This window comes from Oxyura jamaicensis, chromosome 1 (assembly GCF_011077185.1).
Source record: "Oxyura jamaicensis isolate SHBP4307 breed ruddy duck chromosome 1, BPBGC_Ojam_1.0, whole genome shotgun sequence".
Classification (NCBI taxonomy): domain Eukaryota; kingdom Metazoa; phylum Chordata; class Aves; order Anseriformes; family Anatidae; genus Oxyura; species Oxyura jamaicensis.
The window spans coordinates 60,223,113-60,249,361 of record NC_048893.1 but is presented as its reverse complement, the minus strand read 5'-3'; the positions used below and the strand labels follow the sequence as shown (position 1 = coordinate 60,249,361).

The following is a 26,249-nucleotide window of genomic DNA, read 5'->3' as shown; positions in this document are numbered from 1 at the left end:
TTATTGCTCTCTGTGAAAAAGCATCAGAGTCTCTTGATGGGACTGGAACTTCTCTCATCTTTCCTGACCTCTGGCTGTGATTTATTGTGTAAAACAAAACACAGCATACAGTTTGTGTTCTACTTTATCCATTCGTACAGAGTAGTGAATGTTATATGGTCTACCTTGCAAGGTTCTTATTAGGCTTACTCAACATCTGAAAAGAGTTTTTTTTTTTTGTTTTTTTTTTTTTTTTTAAAAAAAAAAAAAAGACTTGCATAGGTTATATATGATGCATTACCTTAATTGTTATTGGCATCTTCCTATCTATCTTTTCCTTCCTCGCCAATTAGTGTCTCTTCTTAATAGCAGTTAAGCTAATTGACTGAAATGCAAAATGGGCACAGAGATAGGACTTCTGCACACAGAGGCTATCCATAGCATTCTAATGAAACCCAGAACTGTATTTGGGAAACAAATATTTAAATACAGAAAAATAAATAAATAAATAAATAAAATCATTTGCTTGGTGGTGAAGGATCAGTTATTAGCCAATCACCAGAAGTCACTCAAAGCTGTCTGACTTAAATGTGTCAGATCTGGATCTTAGCCTGCATCAGGAGTGTGGACAGCAGTTTGAGAGGTGATCCTTTCCCTCTGCTCAGCTCTGGTGAGGCCACACCTGAAATACCGTGTCCAGTTCTGGGCTCCCCAGTACAAGAGGGACATAGAATTTCCAGAGAGGGTCCAGCATAGAGCCACAAAGATGATTAGAGGACTGGAGCATCTGTCTTACGAGGAAAGACTAAGCAACTTGGGCCTGTTTAGCCTAGAAAAAAGTAGATGGAGAGGGGATCTTATCAAACTCTACAAATACCTGAGGGGACAATGTGAAGAGTATGGGGCAAAACTCTTTGCAGTGGTGGCCAGCGGTAGGACAAGGAGTAATAGGTATAAATTGAATCACAGGAGGTTTCATCGCCATATGAGGAAGAACTTTGGGTGACAGAGCACTGGAACAGGTTGCCCAGAGAGGCTGTGGAGTCTCCTTCTTTGGAGATATTCAAAACCTGCCTGGATGTGATCCTGTGTAACATGCTCTAGGTGACCCTGTTTGAACAAGGGTTTAGATTATATAATCTCTGGAGGTCCCTTCCAACCTCAACCACTCTGTGAAATGGTTTACACACATTTCTTGCCTATAATTCGCATTGTCACATTTTGGCATCATTCACCTGAAAGTAGGGCCATAACAACTACTTATGTGAAAACAGAATCCTCCCCATTTCCCAGAGGTGTCTCTCTAGTAGGTAGCAGGGTACCAAGACGGTGGCCTAACGGTTGCTTGGATGGAAGGTTTCCCCAACCTTTTTTTTATTTTATTTTATTTTATTTTTTCCAAAACAGGTCTATGCCAGAGCTTAGAAGGAGGCATCACCAGTGCTAGCCACTAAAATAGCCTTGAACACTCCACTAAACCGATACCACAGAGTTTAGAGGATATCTGAGATAATTTCACTGAGAGGAGAGAAATAATTCTCACCACGAACAAAGAACAAAATGTATCTGAAATTTAATTTGGCACTTCTCACTGTTCCCTGCTGGCAACCATCTTGTTCAAAAGCAACATAATTGTAATTGACATGGACAACAGGAGAGGAATCTGTAACAAAGGGACTTTTAAGTATCCACCTTTAGCTTGATAGATAGATGCTAGAAGCCAGATGAGAAAATTTAATAGTTTTGTTTCAATATAGTTCATGTGCAAGCTACAAGATACCTGGCATTCAAGTGCCTGAAGCAGCTGTCATTAACCCCAGTTTGGTTTACCGAAAAAAGGACCAGCAGTGTTCCCAGGGAACTCAAACAGAGCCTGAAGCTGAGGCACACATGAATCCTGTGAAAGGTTTGTTTGCTTTGTTTACTTTTACTGTATGTTTCCAACTAGAGCCTCTTCTGTTTTAAACAAAATGAAATAAATAAACACATAAATACCATATGCAATAAATAATAAAATAACCAATCTGACTTTTTATTTAACTCAGCACAGAAACTGGTTCTCCATAATTAAACATAGTTACAATACAGTTAAGACTTGACCTTTCCCCCTTTAGCCCCTTTTCTTTGGAGAAACTTCACCACCTCACCTCACCTCACCTCACATCCCATTGCACCTCACCTCACATCCCATTTCCACTACAATTTAACTTCTCACTTCCTCTCTTCCAAACAACTAACTCCTTAATTGAAGAAATATTAAAAGCTTGTGTGAAAACAGAAAGGGAAAGAGAGACAAATAGTTCTGTAATCTCAAGGCACTGTCAGATAATGAAGCAAGGCAGCACCAGGGGCTTTGCAGCTCAGGGTGCTACCAAATGCAAAGAAATACATGAATAGGGCTGAGAGCTTCCTCCTGCATAGTTTCTGCCCATGCCAAGGACCTGGGATGTGGTAATGCACAACCCCACAGGCTGCCAGAGTCACTGGGAGCTGTGAATATCTACCTCTAGGGAAGCTGACTTATATTGAATTGAAAGAGACTCAAATTCAAATCTCATCAATATTCTTTTCCACAAAACTGGCAGGAAAAATACCTGGGTTGTAGAGTCTGAAATGCTCCAGAAGCCCTATAAACAAAACCCCATGGAGCCCTGATGTAGCATATCTGCCAAAGACTCCCTGCAGCCAAAATCCTTGCCAAGTTGTCTAAGGAAACACTAAACCTACAGACACGTGCATCCCTCTAGCAGAGGGAGCCAGGCTGCTTCCTAACTGCCTTTGCTATTAATTATAAGCAAGTTGAAAACCATGTTGCACAGAATGAAGCCTCATCTCACACCACACAAACACATCAAATCCAACATAACAGGTGAGACTACAGAAATTTACATCATTGTTTTGTACATAATAGAACAGCAAGGGCAGGTGCTCCCATGAAATTACAAATATGGATAACATTTCTAGTTCAACCTTTGATTTAAAGAACTGTCAAAGATATTAGTAGCAAATGGACTCCTCTTTGACATTTTGATTTTTGTAATGAGACTTCCATCTACACCAATGATGTAGATCAGGTGATATTTACAACCAACAGGAAGAGGAAAAAAAAAAAAAGAAGGAAAGAAGTAAGAATTTTGTGGTGGGATGAACTGCAGGAAACAACAAAGAGAAAAGGTAGAGAAGAAAAAGCTTAGAACAGTTTAAATGATGAGTTAGAACAAGATCAGAAAAAAAAAAAAAGAGAGATTTAATAAGAAAAGACACTGCTAAAACCATGAAAAGAGCACCAAAACAGGAATTACAGAAGAGAGAAATGGCTACTGAGAGTTAAACACTGAAACAGAAAGCATTAGGAAAGCATGAAGTGTGTAACAAGGTGAGAACTGAAGTCCAGCTGAGATGCACTGTAGCAAATGGCTTCTTCAAACAACTGCGAGGCATAGGAGTTACTTCAATCTTACAGCTGATTTCCCAATCAATCTCTGCTTGGGAGACCAAAAAATAAATGGGAAAAAAAAAAAAAGAGGTGATCAAGAAATGGATGAGTTCATCCACCATCCATCTACACTGAGAACCTGAGAGAGTCAGGCAGATGTCACACTATGCGTGGAGTTTAAAGAACCTTCTGTGCTGAGCTTGAACCTCCACTCCAAACCCCTCATGGCCTCCTGACCTGATTTTACAATTACACACATCTTCCTTGAACATGATTCACTAAATCATTCATTTCATGTGATAACTATAGTCCACGTGACTAAGTACCTATCCCAAGGACCCAAGGACCCATATTCCAGATCTAACGAAGATCCAAATTGGTATCCACAAAGTGTAGCATAGTGGCAGGCAGACACATCCACTTGTAGAAACACTACTTTCATACAGTGACCAACAACCCAAGGAAAAAGAAAAACTTTACTCTCTCCAGCACAAGACCCTGCAAACACAGCTTGTGTTCTCCATACCCAAGTTAGCAGCCCAAGGCAGCCCTGACGTCCCTGATGTTTTCACACTGCATTCCTTAGACCTTTGGACCTCAGTTAATGCAAGTTGTAGTCCCTGGAGAAAATGCTATTAACTCACATACAGTTTCTCCATTTCTCACTTGCTCCAATCAGAATAAGTCTTTTCCTGAACACTAACATCCAGAACAAAACAGACAATTTCGGATAAGGATCCATTGGTGAGCAGCAGCCTTTATTTTTCCTATCCCTACTGAAGTTAGCATATGCAGCGTATCCTAGGATCACATATGCCTTTTGCAGGTGGCTTTTTTCCTGTTAATAACTATTACTCAAAATCTCTTCCCTTCATCTGTTCTTCCCAAAGCAACTGGCAAGGCCCCAGCTTATAGAAACAAGTGTCTTATTATTAGTCCATATGAATGTAAACTCCCACTCAAAATTTTGTCATGTGATTTAACCCATCCATATCCTTCAGTTCTTCCAATAAAATATACCAAGCATCATCTGTGCTGACAATGTTGTTACCCTGCAAGTATCGCAATGCTGTATGTATTGCTGTTCCTTAATACAGGCCAGAGGCTTTGTAATGAGTTTGCAAGGTCTCGAGACTGAGGCTTGTCATGGTTTGCTCTGTCCAAGCTTTCTTTAATCTATCCACAGCTTTGTCACATTTGGTTTAGCTGCAGCAGCAATTTTTCTAATTGACCAGCTGGCTATGGCTAATTTGATTTACTTTTGTTTATCTTTGCATGGAGCCACTCAGGTTTTATGACTCTATTACAATAATGTACTGTAAAGAAATATAGGACTGGTGTCTTAGCAAAGGACTTGAGACGTAGAGACACAGGATACAATGTTGAGTATGTGTATGGGTGGTACAAGATGTGGCATGGGCTTGACAATGCAGATCTCAAAGCTATAAAAGAAATCTCACCATTGGTCAGATAAAGAAATGAAGACCTGCAGCCAGAGAGAAATAGGAGTAAGAAAGAGAACAAAGAAATAATTTCTAATATATGCAAAAGACAACACATATATAGTAAGTTTGGTTATAACACGGAGCTGCAGAACAATGGAGAAACAGAAAGGTACAAAAGCAGGTCAGTGTGGTGGTTTTACCGTGCTAGGCAGTTGAACACCATGACCGCTCTCTCACTCCCCCTCCTCAGATGAGGAGGGGAAGAAGTGAAGGAAAGAACAACTCACGGGTTGAGATAAGGATGATTTAATTAAAGAGAAAAAAAAATATATATGTATATGTTATTAAAGAAATATTATTATTAATTAAACAATTCAACTAAAGGGAAAAAAGGGAAAGGGGAAGAGGGAGGGGGAAAGGGAATAACTAAACAAAACAAGTAAAGGCTATGTGGAAGTGCAGAGGAAATAAATTACTCTCTACTTCCCACAAATGAGCAATGCTTGACCACGTCCTTGAAGCAGGGCCTCAACGCACGTAGCCGGTGTTTGGGAGGAGGACAGACATTTTCGCAACGAGAGCCCACCCCTCCCCTCTTCTTCCTTTTTCCACCTTTTATTGCTGAGTGTGACCCCATATGGTATGGAATATCCCTTTGGTTGGTTTAGGTCAGCTGCCCTGCTGATGTTTCTTTCTCCCTTTTTTGCCCACCCCCTAGGAGGGTCAGAGAGAGTCCTGATGCTGTGCCAGCACTTCTCAGCAGCAGACACAACACTGGTGTGATACCACTGCTGTTCTAGCTCCAAGTCCAGAGCACAGCACTGTATGGGCTGCTGCAGGGAAAGGTAACATCCCAGCCAGACCCAGTACAGTCAGCAAACATTTAAAAGCAACCCTAAGATGATCCCAAACTAAGGAGAAAGGAACCATCAACATGGACATCATATTCCTCCTGGGAAAGGATTCTAGATGCTGACAGGTCACCACAGCATCACCAAAACTACAATGAAACCACTGACCTCAGGGCTCAAAGGAGTTAGGGAAGGGTTAGCATAATATCAGGAAAAGCAGTTGAATCATAGTGTATGTGTAGCTATTCTAATTGCTATTATTATATCTTATAGATATATTCTTTCTCCTTCTGTAGTAATTACATCTAGACTAATAATAATTCTTGCATCAGCCTGGTAAGGTTTCAGTCATATGAACAATAAAATTCTCGATACAAACATATTAAAAGGCCACAAACAATATTCCTCCTTGGCCACAAGAAATATTTTGAGTATCCTACGATTCACAATTTATTACAATATCATTTTCATCCCATGATCATGAATAAATAAAATTCATCCCCATAGCAGACTTAAGAAATTCCTACAGCCCAGTATTTGTCTTCACATCACTGTTCATTTTGATTCCTCTATAAGCTCCTTACCAATGTTAGGACAATCTTTTGCATTGATACCTACCCACTCCCCTTATACTTTTTCTCAGTTGAATTAACAATTTATCATCAAGTCCAGAAACAAATACTTTAATAAGTTATGGTTTGATTAGTCACAGATTAGTCACAGCTAGAAAAATCAGTTTTTAAGTGAGCTAGTTTGGGAGATCAGTCTCCTTTCAGTAAGCACGTGCCATGTTTAATGAACATTTACATTTATTTCTTAAGTATTTACTTATTCAAAACACAGTTTATTTTGCAGTCTATCGGGGCAGATTAACAGGTCAGCAGTTACCTGAATCCATGTATTTCTTCTTTCTAAAATATAAATATTTGTTATCCTGCAGTTGTACAAAAGCTGGAAGCATTTGATGCATGTTTTAACAATCATTTCTAATGAACCCAAAATGTCAACTGCCGTTTTTGCAGTTCTCTGAGATGGAAGTAGTTTTCTCTGTAAAGAAGTTGAGAGGATTCAATTCTTAGGAGTTCGACTTCTGCAACAGCTGCAGAAACTTCTGCTTCCCCAATACTCTCATTCACAACCTGACATGTGCCTCTATGTCCTACGTGACCTCCCATATTGAAACCTGAGACAAATGCTTACTCACTTTCAGAGCTAGACCTTTGTGAACTGTAATCACCCCACTGTAAAGTGTTCACCCTCTCCCCCCTGCCCCAAACACACATTTCCTCTATTGTCTTTGTTAGCAACAGGAGGGGAAAAAATAATAAATAAATAGTTTTGATTTGCTTATACTTTCACTTGAAAGACTTAAGTCAGCTTGATTTTTGTTGATTCTCAGCAGCAGGCCACTCCTGGACTTTCAAGACACTACTTTCCTCAGTGATCAGTACATTTTCCACAATTCTTTTAGGCTCCTGATATCCATTTAATGGGTTGATTCCCAGTTAGGCTTGGAATTCCTCTAGGGGCTTTCTTTTCCTTCTTCTCTTTCTTGGGGAAACATATTATTTTTAATTTGATACCACGATCTGAAAAAGTCCTTTATTAAAATCTTGCATTGGGCCAACACATTTTACCAGTTCAGCTAATTTCTTTTAAAATGTCTTTTAAGACTGAAAACCTTAATTAAACTTTTATTAGTTTATGGTCCAATTTAATATAATCTGAATCAGCTTATTAACAGTTCATACTAGTGGTCATTTTTAAGGATGAGCTTTGTGATCATACTGAAATAAACTCTAAAATAGCATCAACGTTTAATAGTCCTGTGGTAGGTAGTAAAGAAATCCTATCCACAGATACCTAGCCCCTATTACTATTAGGGCCTTTTGTCATCTAATCTAAATGCAGAAAGATAAACCCTTCTGTAACGAGAATTATAGTTCTCTTCTATAACAAGAATATTATATTTTCCTCATGCGTAACTCTACCAGGACTTCTAACTAAACCTATATCCACATTTGCGTTGACATTAAAAACAAAGACATTTCTCTGTACTACTCCAAATTCTGAATCATGACTTCTATCCTCTGTATACCAGTAGTATTTATTTGATTACTGTCTATCATTAACTTTGATTACAGCTACATCATTTTTACTCTGATTTCTACTGGGACATACTTTTAAAGCCCTGGCTGCTGTCCATGTTTACAATTTCAGTGTGTGCCTGGGCTAACCCAATTATATTTGTATGTACTACACCTTTTTCCATTTTCTCCAATTCATTGCACAGACCACTTCCATTTGATATTTCTGTCTGATCTCACACAAATGTCTTTCAGGTACTAGCTTTTCCTTACATGTCTTCCACCCTAACCACTGCAGTTATCAATACATAATTTATTTCTTTGTTATAGCTGTCCATCCACTATAATGCTGTTTCTTTTCATCTAATGCTAAATGTTTATTAACTTTATTTTTCCTTTCTGGGTACCGTAAGTAGACATGGAAATGACACGTTTCTCTGTATGCTTCCTTATGGGTAAAGATCCCCAAGCCCTCCTCATGGCACAAAGCCTTGAGCCAGCTTGCTGATCTCCATCATTTCACACTTTCACAGGTCAAAGAAATGCTGTGCTCATTTCAAACAGAAATACTACTTTATGTTTAAACCACTAAGGCTATAAACAAGCTAAATTATCTGAGGAAAGTACCTTTAATTGTAGTATAATTTGGTAGACAAATCAGTTGCTATCTGTCCTGGAAAAAAAAAAAAAAACTTCCTCATTTCTCACCATGGTTATGTTTCAGAATGATTTTATTAAAGAAAAACCTATTAGAATAATCATGAAACAGTGAGTTTCCATAGATCAAATTAAATAATGAAATGATATTTTACCCTCATCTAGGAAGAGAAGGGAACAACAACAACAAAAAAAAAAAAAAAAAAAAAAAGGCATTTCTTCAGAGTCCTGCAATCCTCTACAAAGCATAATCTTTGTCCTCAACTCTGCAGCCAGCAGGTTGCTCTGTTTGGCAAAGCAATACAGAACTGCAGAGTTTAAGCTAACAGGCATATCTTAGCTTTTCTCTTTTCTTTTTCTTTTTTTTCTTTTTCTTTTTTTTTTCTTTTTTTCATCTTCCACTTCACTTCCCTGTTTGGGGGAAAAGAAGGGCCAACCCACATGGAGGCAGCTCCAGCAATGCTCTCTCCTTTTTGTAGGATCAGGGAAGCTGCTAAATGGTAGCTGGTAGGGAGATGGCAATTGCCTCAAATGAGAACCAGTACTGGAAGGAGCTTCAATTTATTCAGTGGTGTACTAGTAAATAATAATAATTGAGTATAACTATCTTTTTGTTGCTATAGATCAGCCAGGGAGAAGTAGGAAAGCTTTAGAGAGCTGAAATTTTATTTGGTCAACTTTCTTTTTCTTTTTTTAACCAGCATTTACCCTCAGCTACAGCACAGGGCACCCATAATAACAAGCCACAATCAAACTGTTAGTTTAAAAGGAAAAATAAAATCACAGCATGACCCTGCTGATAAGCCCAAGTCAAACACTTCACTTCAAAAATTGCAGTGTGCAGCTTGGGGACTACATTTTCCAATATGTAATCAACTTCACGTTCTCTTTCCAACATAGGCATCATTAAGGGGCAGAAAAAATGAGCACTGAGGTCAGCAGGTTATGTCAATGCTATACAAATGAGCAGGGAACTAAGAGCGGCACAACTGAAGAAAATGATTTAAATGTAAACAAATGAAAAGTTGAAAACAATGATCAATTAACATGCCTCATCTAGCTTTGTTCAAGTAAATAAGCTAAAGTAATTAGTTAACTTGTGGATAACAGTTCCCCTAGCCTTTGATATTTGCATAATCAATTGCATGATTGTATCTTGCATCAGGCTAGGGCAAACACATGCTGTGGATATTTTATACTTCTGGTTCTCCAGACAGCAAATTAATAGTTCAAGCTGATAACAGATACCCCTGGGAATTCTGCCTTTTAGTGCATACCATAAACTCAGAATGACTCAAGATTCAAGGAAACAGACAAAAAAAAAAAAAAAAGTTGTTTTTTTTTTTTCCACTGAAAATGTTTTGTCAGAATTGAAATGCTTCGTGGAGAACAATTTTAACAAGAAAAGACAGCAAGTTTAAATTAAAATTATTTTTGTTCTTATGAGCTCATGAGTATTAAACTATATTCCCTAACATAAAAAAAAATATATATATATACAGGCTTTACAAGGCATCCTACGTATTTCACCGTCATCCACAATGCACACATTTACTTCCTCTGGTATCCTCATGGTGGGTCTGAGTGAGTCAGTTGGAACAAACACTGACTTCTGCGACTGTCTCATGTATTAACCTTCCTCTCCCACAGCACTAGTTGAAAGACTTAAAAAATAATTATTTTTTTTAATGAAATATCAGTTCATACTGCTGTATTCCTGGATCCTATCAGGAAGGCCTCTTTTAAGCCAGTTCTCTGTGATTTTTTTTTCTTTCTGCTCTGCTCTTTCGACAGCAATCACACCTGCTGTGTCACTATCTATGAAGTCACACAAAATTTCTTTATGTTTTCATTTATCCAAGACTCGAGACAAGATTAAACAATCCTGGATTTGATCAGCCAACACCTAGGCAGACCACAGGAGACCCACATCTGTTCTCTCCAACATTTTTTGTCTTATTTATAGGAAAGCCAAGCTCCTGACTCAACTCTCCTGTGCATCATCTGCATCCATGCATCTCTCCTGGAGAACCTGTATGTTGTAGTCATGTTTCCACAACCTCAACCATCAATAAATCACCTAACCTCCTTTGACGCCTTCACAGCTTCTCCAGAGTACAGAAGATAAAACTGCTTGAACATAGCAGAAGGTCCAAGCATGCCTATCTGGGGAAGAACATGCTCATATTACAGTTATTCTTTCTGCCTCCCTTCCCACCCCTCCAGCTACTTTCTTTGCTTTAGCTAACAGTCTTCTGGTTGCCTGAGATGTTAAGACATACAAGGTATTTTTTCATGGTTTTGCAAGTCCTCTGACAGAAGTGTCTAGATTGCTACTGCTTGGCTACCACGAAACTACAGGACCAGAAAAGGGCAAATAAACATCATAATACATAATCTTTTGCTGTATGGAGCATAGCTGACACCTACTTGGCCAGCTAATGTATTTTCATCTATCTGAGATGAATTTGGATACCTTCTGAAAATGTATGAGAAAGGGGTGGCATATTCCATCCAGTTGCTAAACACATCACATAAAAGAATTTCTCATTGTTTCTGTCGGGCCAAGATAAAGTTTTCTTCACTATTCTAAATCTATTTTTTGAACATGAATAAGCCTGAGAGGCTTCATTTTCTTTACTGCAGTATTTGTAACAATGCCTATGGATAACAGATTGAAAAAAAAAAAAAAAAAAAAAAAAAAAAAACCAGAAGCAATCAATGAATACAACTGTTTTTGTAATTAGGACCACAGACAAAGACTATTACTTCTACCATGAGGAAAAGAACCTGTGTGCAGATATATCCTGATATCACCACAGTCCCAGTAGTCATATACCGTTATGGGGAATGCTCCACAATTTGAGAGTTGTTTAAACTGTGATATATATGATTTTCATAACATACAGCTGCACCATACAGACCAGGCAGCTACCTCCACTGTATTATCATTTTCTTTTTCTCTTTCTGCCCCAATGAGGATGTTTTCAGCTCAGTAGCAATATAGGCAAATCACAGCATCTGTCACTGTCCTCACTCTCCATCTATGAAACAGGGATAATAGCACTTGACTCCTTCGAAAAACACCGAGACACCCATAATGAAAAAGGTGTATATTCTATACACCTAAAATAAGATAGCCCATTTCATTATGTCCTTTACTTATTATGACTCCCAGTCTCCTTCACTGTCTGACTATTCAGATGCCATTCCAAAATACAATACAATCAGAACCCTATTTAAGCTGAAAGCACATGCCTCAAGCCTCTCACCTATGCCCTCTATTAATCTTTTTGAGGTACTGCACGTTTTGAGGTACTGCACATTTTTTCACACCTGAGGAACTACTGCTTCAAATGACAAAAATCTCACAGTATAAGGGACAGATATGCAAAAACGAATAAGGAAAAAAAAATATGACATGCAAATTAATATTTTTTTTAAGCCACATTGTAACATAGAGCTACAATGTGTTTTTCAGTCAAACTTCTCCAAAAGCATGTTTGCTCCTCTGCCGGTCAGAACGGAAACAGCATCTCCGAGGCACATACACTCTCCTACCATAATACCAGTCAGAAAAGAAGGAGAAAAGCCCAGGCCTCAGCTTCTTCAACTGGTATTCCCCAGACTCCAAGCCTTTCCTACTTAGCTAGGGCTTTAAGAACAGCCTCTCTTATTCCAATGCAATTTAGCAACCACCCAGAAAGGAGCCTACCTTGAATTCATAAAGGGATATGGACCATGGCATTTTATAGCAGCAACAAATTAGTTGGGATTCAGAGCAACTCCCTTTTCAGCTATGGGAGCTTGACCAGTGTCCACAGCCACTGTAGGACTCTAGGAAGAGTAGCCATTTCTACTCCTGTTACATGCTTTATCTGCATTAACCTTCATATTTCTATCCAAGGCAGGGAAAAAAAAAAAAAAAAAAAAAAAAAAAAAAAAAAAAAGTATTGTGGCTATACAATGGTGTTAGATGCAATGCAGACAGCAGAAGATGAACTTATAGAGTATGTGATATATAGGGATGAGACTTCAGAGCAGCCTCGTTGTGTTTTAGACTGTTGGGCTCTTTTGTATACACCATTAAAAAAAAATCTGTTTTGGAAGTAAATACAGAGCTGCATACTCCCACCAAAATGCTGTTAGCTGAACAATAAATCTGCTTGCTGTTGTAGTAGTACTGTTCAGAGGCCACTGTGCCTGTCAGCTGTCTTCCAGCTACACAACAGGTCAAAATATTTGTGATTTTTTCAATGCCTGTTTCCATCTAGTTGGTGGGAGAGAGGGGGATATGAGGGGAAATTGTTTTCATGACTGATTAACTTTCCTCATCTCTTGGAATGTACCTGGGGAAAAAAATGAGGAAATCCCATTTGATTAAAAATTCTCATTATCTGACATCCCTTCTTTAGTTTGATGTCCACCATTTAGCTCTGTTCTTTTAATTATCCTTCCAAGTCTCATCTTCTCAATCCCGGATGATCTCTCCCTTTACCTTCACTCCTTGATCCTTGTACACACATTTTTTCAGAGAATCAGTTCATGAGTCACTCTACACCTTACAGGTGCTTCAGGTCACAGAATACTCTTAGGGCCACTAAAACAATTACTTTAAACAACAAGTCACCTCTCCAAACTGAAAGACAGTGTTCATCAAACCGCTGAAGGTGACGGTTCCTAAGAGAAGTCATGTCCTTTTAAAGCAAGACACATATCTAATTCCATCCATGTTTAGAAAACAATGACTGATACCTAGCATTGGAGGAAAACTAGGCAGGAGCACAAAGGAAAAAATGGTGGGGGTTATTTATACTATTAAATATTTAACAGAATAATTGGGTAGGAAAACCATACACACCAATAATGAGAAAACTCAAAAATTATTAACTAATGTAAAGTATGCAAGACAAAACTGAAACTTTTCTTAAGATGTGGGGGCAGACAAACATGTATTTCACAATATTTGCATTGTCTCCATTTTGCGTGTGCCAGAGATCTCTGTATTCACTGTCCAAGCAAGAGATAGAAAATCTCAGCAAGACAACTGGAGATTTTGGCAGCTGACTGAGGGAGGACTGAACCCACCATTATCCTGGGAGTTCAAACAGGAGAACAGGATAGGAAAAAAAAAAAAAAAAAAAAAAAGTAATAAAATGGAATTGAAGATGTTCATCTGCAGTGTAGAGTTAATAGCCAGCTGAGAATAAAAGTGATGTAAAGCCTATTTTTTCAGTTTATTCAAGATTCAGATTGATAAAAATGAAACAGGTCAGACTTGAAAAGCTTTCCCCAAAGTTGTCTTTCCAAACCACAATGCATAGAGATATTTTTATTATTTTTTCAAAATAAAGTCCAGATTTTGTGCAGACATGGCAAGAACTGTACTTGTAACAAACTGTATCATCACAGCATCACAGAATAAGCACAGTGAATGCCAGAATTACAAGACTGAGTTTCAGAAGAAAGCAGTTGGCATTTTTAACCTCTTAACAGAGGTTACAGCCCTGAAGGAGGTTGTACTACTGCTGGAAGGCAGAGCTTTGATTCTAATGGAGTTCTTATTATCATATAAATAAGGCAAATTTTTAAAAGCTATATCTATGCCACACACCAAAATGTAATAATAACTAGGAAAAAAAAATCAGGCTGAGAACAGCTCAAATTTGCTGTTGATTTACTGGTTGGTTGTTTCAGACAATATCCTTTCTCACTTCCCTCCAAACTAGGCTGTATTCAGCTTTAGACCTTATATCACAGCAACCAGCCAAAAGCTATTTGAGAACCAACCCTCTGGGACTTTGAAAGATGAGTTAGTTACACAAACTGAGTGCTAATTCAATGGTAGAAATTAAAAGAAAAAAAAAATCATTTAAGGTTATGTTTTTTGTTGAATTTTAAAATGATTTCAAAATAAAAACGTGAACCTTGGAAGATCTGTCTTCAGATCCTTTCTGTGATTGATAGTAGAGGTTTTGATTAATTTCTTACTTCTCAAGAGAGTGCTAGCTACAGCTCAAAGATTTTTCAGGTGAGCATCTCAATCTCCCATGCAGAGACTGTAACTCATTTCATAGTACAGATATTTCTAATGGCCTCAAAGGCATTTTCCTGGAAGAAAAGATTGTTGTGCCCTAGTAGCTATTTAAGTATTTTATACTACACGATTAGCTTTCACATGAGATTTGGAGAGGCGGCCGCTTTAAAATGCCTTGTAGGATAGTATTTGGAACAGTCAGATACGTGAGATTTTAGCTGGGAGGAAAATTAAAAAAACACATTTCCAATCTAGCAGAAGGGGGATACAAATCAGAGCTCTTTCATTAAATGTTCTATGCAAAAGACCTGTATATAAAGGCAAGGCAGTACAATATAGAGTAACTTCACTACTCTTTCTTCCCTTGTCTGAGCAGCAGTTAGTCTTTTTTTTTTTTTTTTTTGTAAACTTAACCTGCAGTTATATGCAGCTGCATCTCATAATTGCATTTCTTGGTGATTAAAATAAGCGAGTGATTCAAGAGACTTTTCTTGAAAATATGTCTCACAGCAGAGTTGCAAGACAGTCCTCTTTTTTTCATGTATGAAAGAAATTGCTCATGAAGGGAGGAGTTTTAGAGCAAAGTTCCAAATTTTTCTGTTCCCTGCATGCTGCACTCACTGTTAATTAGAGATTCAAGTGAGAGGACTCCACAGGCTAAAACCTGCATTTCAGACTATATTACTAAATCTGAAGCCCAGGTGGTCTCTTTAGAGGCTGCTGATCAGCGAAGCTCAAGGGATCATGCTGTTTACATTATTCTGGATGTACATTTTTTTCTCTTCCTTATGCAGACTGCCACTTCTCCTCCTATTCTTTTGCACTGCTATTACGTGCAGAAATTCAGTACTGTATTTCCCCATATGAAGAAATTGGCAAGGAAAGACTGTGTACTCTTGGCAGAAGTTTATCCTGGAAGTATGCCAATAAGCAATCATTTTCTGGTTGCCACAAGCATTCCATTATTTCAGTTTGGCCATTCAGTCCACTCCAGTTCTGCTCTGTTAGTGCTTCCTTAATAAACCCCATTATCAGGGGCTTAGGCCTCAGTCATTTAAATTCATGCTCAGCTGGGACTTGGTATTCAGGGGCCCAGTCCGAATGTCCTTAAAAAAAAAATTTAAACACTTACTTTGCCACAGAGCAGAGACAATGGTATTTCGTTGGCTGCAAGTTATATTTGCACTCTTGAAGACTTAAGAAAAGCTGTATTTTGAGGCTTGTTTTATAAACACTTGGAAGCTTTGGTACCAGCTAGAAGAGAAATGAGACAGCAGTCTTTTTCCTTCATGCTTCTCTGCATGTACGTGCCTTTTGTTTACCACAGAGATGGAGGAGGAAATGAAACTATTTTCGCCACCTAGATTTTTTTGGGGAAAAATGAAAATCCTGAGCCAGCACCCAGGGACAGCACCTGAGACAGCTCCTGGCCAGTGCGGGGCAGCCCCAGAGCCCTCTGCATGGCTCCTGCTTTGTGTTCCCCCCAGCTTCTCCCCAGAGCTGGGTCTGTGGCTTTAGGAACACCTCGCCCACACTAAGCTAGCATGGTAACCGGCTCCAGGCTCTGAATTTTAAGCAAGCAACATCAACTGCATTGCTGCACACGTCAATTAGTAAAAACAGTTTGCCCAGAGATTAGTTCTAAATCCCAGACTGTCGTCTTTATCACTGAAAAAGCCACCTCCTTCCTCTTCTTTGCTCTCTGTAATTATAACCAGAAATGCAAGCCTCAGAAAACGCTGCATCTGCCCTGCATCCTAATAAGTGTGGCTGATCCACTACTGCAAACTGACTTGCAAGATGTGGAAGACACTGCTGGCTTGTTTCGGAAGTAAGAACAGGAGAAAGCCAGAAAAGTATGATAAAAACATGTATGTATATCAGACTTCTCAGGTGAAATCCTTCTCCATTTGCTACTGCTAGTCACTCTGCAGGATGCAGCAGAGTGCAGTCTAACATAGGAGGAGAAGGAAAGTACACAAGTTTTCCTCAAGAAAGGCACTTTACTCCAGAGTCCCTTTAGGAAGGCTTTTTATATTTGTTCCCATAAATCCATCTGAAACCCTTTACTCCTATTGCTCATTCAGGAATTTGGAGAATAGCCTGGTAAAAGCTGCAGTCCAAGGACTGCACCAAGACCACTCACTGCTGCATCAGTAACAAAGGGGAGCTGGTGTGCAGCTGCAAATCCAGTTTCACGGGCTCCTGTCTGGGCCCTGGGGCACCCATCAGAACAAGGAGCTCCTGAAGATGGGCTCTGGGTTCATCCTGTGCAACAGAACTACACACAGGTCAGACTGGAAGTGCCAGAAGTGCAGTTGCTTCAAACAGGATCAGAGTCACACAAAACTCTGAGATTGCAGCTGTCTAAAATTAAAACTGGAGCAGCTGACCTTGTAAGATCTCTACTGAGTTTGACGTGCTTCATGAGGCAGTAGAGAGCTGCATACATCTGTAACTCTAAATGGCCCTTCCCACTGGCACTTTGTTTCAAATTTCTTCACTGATGTTTAATAGACAGAAAAGTATCATGGTATGCATGCTCTTTACAACTTCAGTAAAATGGGAATTGTTTCAATGACTCTCCCAAGAATATGGTCCTACTTAACTACTGAGCTGTGTTATTTCTCCTCTTCTTTGTGAATATGCAAAGAATAATGATGGGGAAATAAAAAAGCCCTAATAAAACTGCAGTAGCCGAAGAAGTTAATAGGCATGTATGTGGTGGGGGAGGAGGTGTGTGGGGGTTAATAAAAAAAAAAAGAGAAAAAAAAAAAAAAAAAGAAAGAAAAAGTGGGGGGATGTTAACTTTACACCAAAACTATCAAGAGCTATGACAAGACATCGTTTTATTTCTCTGCAGCTCAAACATGTAATGCAATCTATCCATCCTTTTACTGGCAATTCACATTCCAACAATGGGAGAGATTTCCCCAGCCATACTACCGAACTTTATTAAAAAACCCCAACCACAAGGTTAGTATAATCTATCTTGAATTAAATGCATGATCTCTCATTAGAGAAGATAATTCAAAGGTCCTCGAGGTAGACTCATTTGCAGTATCTCTATAGGTGCAATACAGCATTGCCCTCTGCTGGATTTTAAGCTGCCTACTTGCGCTAAAGTTGCCTCTGGCTGAGCTTTAAAGGATTTTTTCTAAACAAGCACTGTAATCATCACAGGGGCAACACCTCACCATGGAGCAAGGAGAGAAGTAGTGGATTAACACTTATTCCTAAGCCTTTCTTTTCTCAGCATGTCTTCAGATAGGAGTAGTGTTGACTCAATTAGTCCTTGCCTGGTCCAGCAACAGTCAGACTATTATGTATTCCTCAGAGACCAAACACTGATCAGGAGCCTTGTACATTCAGATCCATGGCATCTGAATGGGCAGAGGCTAAATCTAAAGTGAACTCTGGCTAAAGCCATGGCACCATTCAGGTACTTACAAGACTGGTCCACATTCTGTCTCTTTGCACATCCAATTGGGCACTCTCTAACATACGGCATTCCTGCTAGACAAAAGTCTGCTGCCACTAACTGTAAACTCCATTTTTGGTATCTCCTTATGAAAAGTCAAGTGGTATTTCCAGTCTCTTCATACAGATACTACCTCAGTGTGGACTAATTTATGAGGAGTCTGACAAGAACAAGGAAGGACAAACTAGACACAACACTACAATGTAAGGCAAAGTTTTTTGGCTGTTCTTGCTGTTCAATATTTATCATTTGCTGACTCCTTCATAGCTTATTGACATTTGGTGTAACTACTCAGGTACACATACATACATGCAGGTAAACCTATCGGTATATACAAATTTAAACACAGCTCCCTGCAATGGGTTAATTATAACCCATCCTATCTAGATAAAGACAACAAATCCTATTCTGTATTCCTTCAGCTATTATTCCTGCTGATCATGTAAAAGACACAGCAGTGCATTTTGCATCCTATAGCTTGATGCTGTGCAAAATGGGACCACATCCAGAGAATCAGGACATCTGCTAATTCAGACTAATATATGGGAAACAGAACTAGCAAAAATACTACTTCAGGGAAAAAAATGTGTGGGGGGGGGGGGGGGGGGCAAAAAGAAAGCTGTTTTCCATTTATACTAATTCTACTCCCTTACCCTCCTTAGATGATCCTTTACTGAATTATTTTTATTTTAGCTTTTCTCATAATTCTTTCTTTCAGTTGCTGCCGCCACATTCCCTGCTTCCAGTCTCATTTTAACATTTCTTTTACTTTTAGTCTTCCACCAAAAATGTATGTTTTATTTTTCTCTTTTTAACAAGCAGCCTGCAAAAACAGCTGCTTATATCTGCAGTTTTCTTACTATTTTATTACAATTTTCTTACAATTCTAAATCTATTCTGCAACTCTTCCACACTTGTTGCTGCTTCTTGCATCTCCTCATACTTGTAACAGCTCTCCTCTGTTAGTGGTATTCTTAATGATAATAACACACAACAATAATAGCAATGATAAATAACAATAGCAACAACAAGAGACAACTAAATTTATAGAAATACTTTCTTGTTTTGTCACTTGATGAGAACCTCAGTACTCTAAAAAGCCCTCGTCTGCCTCTCTCTGCAAGGTATTCTGCAGTTCGCTGTGGGAGGCATCTTCCTAAAAATAATTGTCACAATTTGATTTCTCTCATGTTACAGCTAATTAAATTTTGCTACCATAACATTTCACTATTATTTTCTATACTGTATTTCCAAAGTATCAAAAAACACTTGGTCCTTTTCTTGCTTCTTTTTCTTGAAGAAGAAGAAAAAAAAAACACTCCTACATTGCCTGATCTCTTAGAGGAACTTAGCACCAATAGGCAAGAAGAAGATCAGATAATCTAAGTTTAGCTTGCAAACTGTGGAAATCAGGATACTGAAGTGTAATAAAAGGTCTGTGTCACTACATATGAAAGCACTCAAATGTGAAAATGTCAAGAATAGTGTAGAGATAAAAGACTAACAGATACAAGATAAGAATCATATCTAGTAAAAAAAAAACAAACAACAGTGGTGAAAGCGTTCACATAAACCAGAAGCCAAATCTTGCATACAAAGTTTATCTAGATCCCAAAGTTTTATGAACCAGACATTAAAGAAAACAATTTACAGCATCACTCATTTTTTTTTTCAGACTTCGGCCTTAATTTGAATATTTGTGTAAACAAAAGGGCAAAATGATTCATTAATATTTTCCACTCACCTTAAATAAGTGACTGAACCATACGCAAAGCCACAAAATGGATCTGCCATGATTATGGCAGAAAACTAGTCATGCAGTAACTCCAAAATATTCCAAAACAATCAATAGTTGGCATTAGGAGTCACTAAGGCCAGTGATGCAGATGATCTCTGAAGCTTACCACCAAGGGTATGATGCAAGTGGTTCAGCAGAGTGGTCACTGTTGCCAGGGAATATGTAAAAGTCTCCAGAAGTAACACACAGGTGCATTCCCTGCTTTAGGTCTTAAAGCCCAGCTATTAAAAGTAAGATAGGAAGGGAAAAATAGCATTGCTGTTTGAAATATATTTTTTACTTATTATTACTTATGTTCTTGAATATCAGACACACTGTACATAATGAATAGAGTAGCGCATTTTCTACAGCATTAGCTATTTGTTTTTTTTTTAAACTGGAAGATGTTTTGTCATGACAATGTATCAAAACTAAATTTGAACTGTAAAAAATCTCCATTTGACTACTGTCCTGCCTTAAGCCTATCTACTTGTAAAAATACGCATTGGGAAAAAAAAAAAAAAAAAAAAAAAAAAAGGAAAGATGAATTTGCAAGATTATAAATGGCCACGAATAAAACAGTGATAATATATCCCTGATAATTCTTAATAGCAATGCCAGAAAGCCAAAGCAAGACAGCTACCAAACTGATGATTCCTCTTTTCTTTCCCAAGGTGTGGGTGTCCCAAAGGTCTTGGCACATTCCAAAGTGGTTTGCAATGAGAGCCTGGAGGCCAGTACAGGAGTGGGAGGACTCTGGCAATATTCAGCATCCTTTCAAGTTAAATGCTACCAATGGAGAAGGGGGAAAAGAAAAAAAAAAAAAAAAAAAAAACCCCGGGGGGGGGTGTTGTCTTTATAGCTGTATTGTATTATTTGGAAATTATTGCCAACAGGAAGGTAGAAAAAGGATTTCATGGATTTCAAAGGATACCTTAGTATGGACTAAGAAAAAGTCTCAGGAAAGCCTATCAGGGAAAATACCTATGGGGATCGAGTTCCAGTTTAAACTGCAATAAAGTGTGAGTAAGGTAGCACAGTCTAAGATTTAACAGATTTTTTTTTTCTTATTTGTATTCACTCGGACCTCTTGGCATTATGACTCTTCAGAAAATTTGCAAAACAGTGCAAATGTTGGGGCAATGCTGATAAAAGTGTAAGGAATTATTTGCCGTTATTTAAACTTTCTGAAAATTATGCTGTTTGTTATTCCCCATTATAAACCACAAATAATATGAGCTGAAAGATGCTTTGTTTACAAAGCCTGAAATACTGGACATTGTCATGCACACACATCTTTCCTACCTCAATTTCTGCACAAATCATAAAGTAAAACAAACACTCAATGGACCTGGATTCAGGTCTTTTCTCCCATATACAACTACAGGTGCATGTGTTCATTTCTGTAAGGTTGCACACTTTAGGAAGTATAAACCCTACATTATGTGAACTCGCTGCCTTTAATGAATGAGGGTGGAGATCCCACAAACTTCATGATTTTTTTCTGGTAACCTGCCATACTGAGAGGGTTAACCAAGCATCTGCTTGGATATAAAGTCCCAATGGACTTAAGACTTTATTGGCATGTGAGATGCCTAGATTCATAGTACGTGGATCTTTTTTACCTCAGTGCCCAGCTAGTGCTCATAAAGTTTCAGATTGCAGTGCAGTTTAAATATAGCTAAATATAAATATAGCTCAGCTTTATCCTGGATAACAAGAATATTGGAAATAACTGGCATCATAAGGTTCATTATAAGCTAATTTACCTCATTAACTTTTTGTACTACAGTAGCCATGAAATCTTCAGCACCCAAACGACCACTCAGTCAGCAGGCTTTTCTGGATTTCAAGTATATTCTCTTAGTTTTCCCTGTACATTAATCTTAACGATTCTCGATTCCACTCCTAAACAATTAGCTCAACAAAGCTGAATTCACTTTCTATGATGTATGCCAGCACAGGAGACAAGGGAAAAAAAAACAAATCCAGCCTAGCCATGTTGCTTTTTCCCTTCTAGATAGTTTGCAATACGTTTGGTATACTCAAACCTGTTCGCTCTTTTCTATTTTTACTTTTTGCCAAGAAAGGTGCAGTTCAGCTTTTGAGTAAGATTACCTCCCTCTTCAGTAAAGAATGGCTGACAGGCATGCACGCAGGAAGGCAGGATTAAATTCAGACTTGCATGAAGTTCCAGACCATTTCAATTAACTTCCTTCTTCACCACCCCCCTCTTTAGGTCACTGTATCACATTTACAAAGAAATAAACCTTCTGCGTATCTGTTTGCCAGTTACTTTCACTCATCTCTTTGTCAGAGGAAGCAAGCAAAAAAGTGCCGTCACAGGGCACACCTGTATTGGTTCACACAATGTAAGTGTATGGGATTGCTTTTCAAAACAGTTCTGTCATTCTGTGTAAGAGTAGGAACAAAAATGCACAAAGCAGTACACAGAGAGAAGAGTTGAGGAAAGAGGATACTTGATCCCAAAGTGTTCCCCTATCTTGATTTCATTAGTACTCACATCTTCTCCTATGATGGAAGGAAGAAAGAACAGCTTATATTGCCAAGGATCGTAACACCAGCTTCCTCATGTGTGGATTCAGGGAGGCAAGAGGGAGCATTCCTGCAGGTAATTAGCCTTGACTGATAATCACATCAGCCAAAAGTGATGAGCAAATTAGAGCTTCGGTAGAGCAGTTAGTCTGATGCTCTTCCTAGGTCCCCAGAGCAGCATTGATGGTTACCACGATGCGCTGATGCACAGAAATCAGCAATACATTCTCACTAGCAGACCAGGGCTTGCCTTCACAGCCCACCCTTCTTTTGGTTGGGAATTAAAGACAGCATGTCTTCCATCAGCTTCTCACTCCACCCCAAGGACGATGTTCCCTTATAGGTCAGAGCAGATACTCAACTTCTGACTCACTCCACGGATCAGCCTTCATGCCGCTACAGTACAAACCAAAGAACAGAATATTTGCTTGATCTTCTCAGAGTCAACATTTGCTTGTTTTGCAGTTTCTCAGAAAAAGAATCACATTCCACTCATACAGTGAATACAGTGAGAGTTTGACAGGGACTTAGATTCAAATTTGCCTCTATCCCTTGACTACTTTTAGACCTTCCTTTTTTAGGACCTTCCCTTTTAGACCTTCCTTTTTTTAATTAAGCGAGGGAGAAGGAGGGCAAAAATACCATAGCACTGTGCTTCTACAGGACCTGTCACCTGAGATATTCATTTCTGAAGATAAAAGGTAAAGTCTGAGCACACATACCCCACCTGCTATAAAGGCATTTCTATTCAAAAGTTATAGATAGGAAACAAGCAAGCATGGCACAGTTTGTACCTACACCATCCATATCTGGGTCCTGACGAAAGTGAGCACACAAGCAGCCCCAGCACCCAGTTTTACAGATCTCTGCCAAGTGTCATAGATGAAGTATGAGACTCAAGAGCAGATTCCCTCCAAAACCCCACTTGGAACCAGGGCTGGATCTCACACAGGTGGGCTGTGGCACTTGCACCTTTCCTCCTGTGTCCTGAACCCCCAGACCTGGCCCTTCTTCCCAGTGAATGCTGCCTTGCCAACAGACTACACCTAGGCACAGAAAAGGGATGGCTCACTTCTGCTTTGCAGCTGGGCATCACACCAATCCATCTCTCATTGGGTACAGTTCCAAGATGCAGCATAGCACCATGTTTCTTTCTTCATTCCGTGCTTTATATTTGCATTATTGCTTACATTTGCAGCAGAGGAAGAGCAGTAGGGCCCTTGCTTCAGAGCCACATGTGGTCTATGCTACAGCCACCCCAAAAGAGTGAGCCTGCCTAGTCTGTGCACTTAACACACAACTGTGGCTCTCTACTACAGCTAAGAAGTTCCCAAGGGGGTGAGGGGAAAAGGGCCTGCTTTTACAAGTGTTGCATATACATACAGATATGTTATGGCACATAGTCTCCAGAAGCTGACAGGGATGGGACAGATGCTGCTGTCTTTATGTTAGATAAACTACATCGAGAATCGATCCTAGCTCTGTCACCCAAGAAACAGACTCTGAAACCTTTAAGGCTCTAGGACCGTGTCACAGATGGTAAAAGCCTAAAACAGATGGGATGAGAAAGGACTTGGAAGATGATGATGATCAGGAATGGAATGGGCCAGACAGCAACAAGCAGGCTGTGCATTGAGGAGGGTCCCTGCAGAATGAAGGCTGATACACAAGTATCTCAATATGAAGCTCAGTTCAGCCCAGCCAACTGTGCTGAAGCCATGAGGGCTGAGGCCATTGCTCAAAAAACTCTGAGAGCAGGCAACTACTTTCTGTGGTCTGACATTTTAAGAAACTCAGCAAAGGAAATGGAGAAAAATAAATCCTTCTGAAGATTCTCTTCTCAATCCAAGATGATGGTAGCTTAATTACACTGGAACTTATTAAAGGCTAAGCCTTAAAGAAAAGCACCCTGTAAGATTTCAAAGGATGGAAACATAGAATTTAATAGATATTACTACTAAGTCCTACAGAATTTAATTGAAAACAGTTACAGGTAGATGTCAGATTCCAAACCACTGGAAGATCAGAGTAATGTGAGTCCACCTCATATAAACATTTACATAAATCAGAGGCTGCTAAGGGATTTAACAATGGAAGTTCTGCGTCAGAAGAGTGGCATTTCCAGCACCTATTTCCAGATCTGTGATTCAGGCTCTCCTACCCATTTTCTGCCCCCTTTCTTTCCCTGTCACAAGACAGGCTTGCTGTAAGCAGCTTTCTGCCAGAACAAGCTCAGATGATTAAGCTAACTACCTCACAAGGCTCAAGGATTATATCTCCCTCTTTACTGACCCAGAAATAACCTTAGAAAGAAAGAGCAGACTTCGTGGTGGCAAAGGCTGGAGACCAGAGGCAGGAAGAAGCGAATGCATCTGAGGAGTTCAGGCTATTCCAGTACCAAGATGACACCAGATTTTTCCCAGAACACTCCTACCAGTTTTACTAGGAGCAAGTCATCCTCATGGGTTTCAGAAAAGCTATAATCGAACACTTCATGTAGTCAGGTCATCTGGCCACCACACAGACCTCACAAAACATCCAAGTGTTCCTCTACATATACTGGAGATTTGGCACTTTCTCCAAATCAAGCACATTTCTGATTTAGCTAGCTTCCCACCAAAGCTAGCCCTCAGCAACTTTTTCTTCCCCCCTCCACAGCCAAGGAAGCCATACAGGATGCCTAGGACTCATTTTCCTGCAGCTTGAGCATGTATTATACCACCATAAGGTCTCTATGAAGGAGCAAGAATGTTGTCCCTCCAGTCACAGTTCTTTATCAGGATGTTACTTGGTGCACATTGCTGGAGTAGTAGTTGAAATGGCAGTGTTTCCATCAGTAGTTCTTTCAAGTAAAAACAGTTCAGCATCATTTGTCCCCTTCTTTAAATGCAATACAGCTCATGCCCTTCTCTTCACCTCTACTAGCTCACACTGCTAATTTGTATACTAATCTGTAGCATACATATTGACCAACAGAAGGGTAGAGATGGGGTAAAAGCCTGAACCAGATAATCATTTGTGAGTCACAGAACTGACATGTACAAGGATCACAGCACTGCTGAGGCTGGAAGGGACCTCTGGAGGCCACCTGGTCCAAGTTCCTGCTCAAGTAGGAACACCAAGAGCCAGTTGCCCAGGACCGTGTCCAAACGGCTTCTGAATATCTCCAGTGATGGAGACTCCACAACCTTTCTGGGCAGCCTGTGTCAGGGCTCAGTCAAGAGCATTACGTTCAGTTGGGAAGAGACCCACAGTCTCACTTATATTCAATTCCACAAGCAAGCCTGGTTTTATACAAAGCTGAACACTCAAGAGTTCTGATAAAAGCATTTAGCATGATGTGGAGATTTGCATCTCCCAGCCCTGGAGCATCCACATCCCTATGTGGCATCCATAATAACGTGTGCAAGTTTTACAAGCCAAGACACCACTGGACCGAGAGGCAAAAGTCCCATGAATTAAAGAGCTCCTAATCATGAATACCAAGAGAAATATGCATTTTCCTAAGAATGATATTGCAGGCCAGGTCAGAAATGCTACCATCTGCCCTCCTTAACTGGGAACAGTACTTGCGTGCATGGGGAAAAAGAGAAGGGAGATACTAATACCTACTGTACAGAAAGTAGCTCTCACAGATCCCTACCTGTTCAAGGAAACAAAGTCAATCTCTCTGAAAGGCCTGATGAGCTCATAAACTGTTTAACTTTTTTTTTTTTTTTTTTTTTTCCTTTAAGGTTCATGCATAACCCTAGAGCTGAGTGAGGGCCACAGCTATAGATTCTGAACAATCACCTACCAGGCATGCTACAGGTTAAATAGGACATAAAACCAATTCACCCCTGATTCACTGGCAGCAAATCCCTCCCCAGATTTTCTAAATTCTCCTTCAGCCCAGGTCTTATCATGTCAGCAAGATACACCTTCAAGTGGAAAATACAGCTAG

General features: G+C 39.4%; 1 protein-coding gene across 1 annotated transcript in view; it reads right to left on the bottom strand.

Moving 5' to 3' along the window:
* The window catches only part of PTN (pleiotrophin), a 77,224-nt gene that overhangs the window by 24,584 nt on the left and 26,391 nt on the right, over window positions 1-26,249 (bottom strand). The window lies entirely within an intron of this gene.